This window comes from Odontomachus brunneus, unplaced genomic scaffold (genome assembly GCF_010583005.1).
Source record: "Odontomachus brunneus isolate Ranch 3 - 2012 unplaced genomic scaffold, Obru_v1 Obru_scaffold_160, whole genome shotgun sequence".
Classification (NCBI taxonomy): domain Eukaryota; kingdom Metazoa; phylum Arthropoda; class Insecta; order Hymenoptera; family Formicidae; genus Odontomachus; species Odontomachus brunneus.
The window spans coordinates 644,328-648,607 of record NW_022639610.1 but is presented as its reverse complement, the minus strand read 5'-3'; the positions used below and the strand labels follow the sequence as shown (position 1 = coordinate 648,607).

Below are 4,280 nucleotides of genomic sequence, written 5' to 3'. Positions count from 1 at the left end.
CACACACACACACACACACACACACACACACACACACACACACACACACACACACACACACACACACACACACACACACACACACACACACAGAGTAAGTTAATAAGACGCACCAATAAAGGTAATAGAAAGTTCAATAATTTTATGAGGAGAAAAGAAAAAAAGATCCTACGCGAGTACGCCTGTAATTTCTTTCACGTTCGATCGTGTAGAAAAGAAAATTTCGCCTCGGCCGACATTTTCATTCGATATGTAATAACTTGTTCGTTTTAATTAGTCGCGATTAGTCGACTACAAGTTTCTGCATTTTCGCGCAGTTCCTCGCCTATTTGTACTCGCCTATTTGTACTCGCCACGTGGCCTGTTATTACGTGCAGGTGTGTGAATTTATCGTGGATACGTCTTTGTAGTATCAAAGTTCAACATCTTCATCTGGCTTCATTAGAAAGTTTTCTGGGACGGCACGTCGTCTTCGTAATTACAGTGACATGAACCTGCGACTAATCTCCCGTGTCATCTATGACTATCCGCAGCACCAAATCAGATTTTCGTCAGTATTTTTACAGACTGCAAAGTCGATTCGCCGCTAGAGCCGAATCAACGCGGATTCTTGTAAAGAATAAAACTGACTAACGACTAATACGTCATTTCGGAGATTTTATTAATCGCGACGCCAGGCACATTTCATTTTTAATCACAGCATAAAGATAAATAATTTACTGCGAGATAAGGGCCAACAACGTCGAGGGACGGGGATGAGGGTAGGGCGGCGGGGGTCGCTGTTTTATCTGTATGTTTGCGGCGCTGCTGCGACCCCTAAAACACAGGTCAGACATGTTTTGCATGTATTCGCAAAACAGCGTAAAAAGTCACGTCTACCGGTGTCACGCTATTTATCGCTGTTCTCAAAAATAGAAATAGTGGAACATATGTCCCAGCGCGCTAAAATGTACATACATATGTGCGGCGTATCCGTCCGAACCGTCACGGAGGACGATGTTTTTTTCAACGGGTGTTGCATTGCTCGTAACAAATTGATTAAAAAAAAAAAAAGAAAGGGGGGAAATAAACTGCATGACATTGTGCGGCAATGGTCGATGGCGTAACACGTCACGGGGCAGCGTGATATGGTGGAAAGTATCCGCTTCGAATTTTGCAACTGTTGGAGATATATTTCTCTGCGTAAGAAAATCTCGATCCGTCTGTTCGTTGTATTCGTCTCGTCGGATATCTGAACATTTTAATCGGCCGCCTTTATGACGCGCGCGCGCGCGCACACGCTCCGACTGAATCTAATTATAACGACTAATGCAGCTCGCCTACGCATATTTTAGTAATTATGTTCAATGTGCATCGGGTGCAGCACAGCGATTTCATCGATAATATCATCGGCTCATAATTGGCGAACGCGTATCTGCGTGTGACAAGTTTAAAGAGCGATGGTTGCGCGGCATATAATCGTCTGCGTTACACACTTTGCACGGATAATTAGTCCTTTATCATCGACGCGTCTCCTTTGCGAATACGCCCGTCCGCGTGCAATCGCGATACGGGCTGGCCATATTTTCGACAGTCTCGTAAAGGGTTGTCTGCGACCGCGAGACGCGCCGTTATTAATATACTTCGAGAGTGACACGTGTTCGACGCTTCACAAAAATATTTCCTCGTTTCACAGTCCTTATAAATTAGTGATACGTTCGGATTTTTAATCCCTGCTCGTTTGACATTAACCAGCGCCGTGAATTATTAAAGCGAGCGTCAGTTTTAAATATAGGGTTGTATTGATTGAAGCTTTTTATATGTACTCCACGGATAGACGATGAAGGAATTAAGTAACATGCGCGATTTAAGCTATTAAGAGAACGAAAATTGTCACTTGTCGAACGAAAATTTTCGCCAAGCTTTCATTTCGAATGTTGAAAAATGTATGTGTTGTAATAATTTGATCAAGCTATATGCGGGTAGACTTACAAATTTGTTGAAAGTATTGAAAATATGATATGCCCTCACTTCGAAATTCGGGATTTTATTATGACACGATTTTACAATTTCGTCTTCGTCCGTTCGATTGTGCAGTTCGGGCAACTTTAATGACGTTTTCGATAACACGCTGGTGTTCCATTGTTTCAAACTACAATCGACGAACTTACAATTCGCAGCGCGGCTAGGGATTTGAGAGTAGAGTGGAAAGACGCGGGAAATTAGATAAAGAGAAAATTAGATGACCCGAGCCAGAGTTCACCTCTTGTTAACGCTGTTTCCCGACGTTTATGGAACACGATTGGAAACGGCGAGCGCGGAGCCGTACGACGTCTCCCCTCGCGGCTCAAGCCGTTCAACAGCTTCACGAAGCCGACGCGAAAGAAGAAGACGAGAGTGGTGTTTCAAAGTGTTTGTTTACGGAAATATTTAATTTATTCCTTGCAAGGGACGTCCCTTGTCCATTTTCTGCGCCAAGTTTCCTTTCCGGGCAAAACGGCATATCCCCGAATTTGTAATCACGATTAATATTCGCGCTTGGGGGTGCGCGAGCCCGTGAAACCTGAAATGCAGCGAGACGTCGGTCGGTGTTATGAAATTACGTCGGAGTTTTGCCGAGATCGCGAGAGAAAAGTTCAGCGAAGTAAGATCAACTAAAAAACGGTCAGAAACGTGTAATGAGTTCGTGAGTGCGCGTGGCAAACGGTTAAGGAACGACGCCAAGCATTTTTATCGCTTATATTCGCGCGAACTTGAGAAAGGAGGATCCACGTGGCATTAACACATCAGGAGATAAAGGGAGCCGGATAATTATATATTATGTGGTCTTTATTTGCCTTTATTTGCTTGAGTCGAAATTCTGGTTCTGCGAATCGATCCGGTCAATTTTGTCGAACTAGAAGGACCGATGAAGAGAGAATCGTCAGATATGTATGACGACACAAGCTATTGTCTTGCTTTGTTGATGTTTTTTATTGCTGCTTTTTCTATTCTGAGTTTCGATGATTTATTTCAGAGCTGTTTAATATTCGTTCATATCTAAATATATTATTTACGTTTAATCTTTAATCTTTGTTTCAATTAGCAATGTATCGATTGCGCAGTTTACTCAGACACAGATGGAATATGTGAGATGAGCAAATATTAAGCACTTTATACTAACTAATGGTATAAATGAGATAAATTAATGAAATAAAGGAGATCAGTCTTTTATTCTTAATTTTCTTGCTCTTATTCTTTTTTATCGTCATAATCACGGACGATTTAATCGATTAACAAAATTAATTATTAATCAGTGCATAATTACATAAAAATTTAATTGATAATTAGCTTCATTTATCGATGAAATTCTTTATAATTTTATATATGACGATAATTAATGTTGGTTATTGATTTGCCAATTATATCTTAATCTTATCTTAATCAAAGAAAATTTTAGCCATTTAATATTCAACATTTGATTCACATTACATTCTAAGGCTGGCATTTACAGTAGCTAATTATTTATGATTCTTGATTGAAAGCATGATTAATTACAGATTCATATTCATGGATCAAGAAATATTAATACAAACAGCCAAATACGACTGTTTGGATTTAATAATATTCGATGTTGTCTGAAATTATAGTATCAGTATAGATTAATTAAATTAAACATGGAGAATTCATGAAGCTGTAATTATTAGTTAAATAATGACGGGTCACTATTAAAATCGGCCGAAATTTCGACTCGGGTGTGTCTTTACTTTCAGTAAATTCGTCAAACGTTCGTTAAAATCGGAAACTTGCTATATAATAAATTATTTGACATACCTGGAAATAAATGATGTATCTCTGCTCGCGTCCTGTTGTCCTGATTCTCGCTACACTGTAGTGACACTCGGGATACTCATTTGTGACACTAACACTACCACTGATACACGTGTAGATACGATTCGACCGGAGAAATGTGTGTTAATTAACACGATGTCGGCGGGAGCCTAATTAGATATTTTGAGGAGGCAACGAAATATTTTAATCACCCGATGGGAACGACAAGCAACGTACCGCGATGCATATGCTCCGCGGTTAAACGCATATATTACTCAACGGCTCGAGAAACACTGGAAAAAATGGGTGTGTGCGTAGACAAGTTCGACCGTCTTGAACGCCGGGAATGTTTTGAAAGTATTCATTGTCATTCGGATTGATGTAGCTTTTGTTACTCTTTGTAGAGTCATACAAACACGCGTTGTCACCCCGGAAACGATACAGAACGAAATAAGCATATCTGACGTAATTTTCGAAAATAGACCTTTTCA

The 4,280-nt window shown here is 40.2% G+C and overlaps 2 protein-coding genes across 6 annotated transcripts in view; one reads left to right on the top strand and one right to left on the bottom strand.

The window, feature by feature from the left end:
- LOC116850916 (neuropeptide CCHamide-1 receptor-like) overlaps positions 1-4,280 on the top strand; it is a 244,077-nt gene that overhangs the window by 106,502 nt on the left and 133,295 nt on the right. The gene's annotated exons all lie outside the window — the stretch shown is intronic.
- LOC116850913 (hemicentin-1) overlaps positions 1-4,280 on the bottom strand; it is a 178,318-nt gene that overhangs the window by 145,020 nt on the left and 29,018 nt on the right. The window lies entirely within an intron of this gene.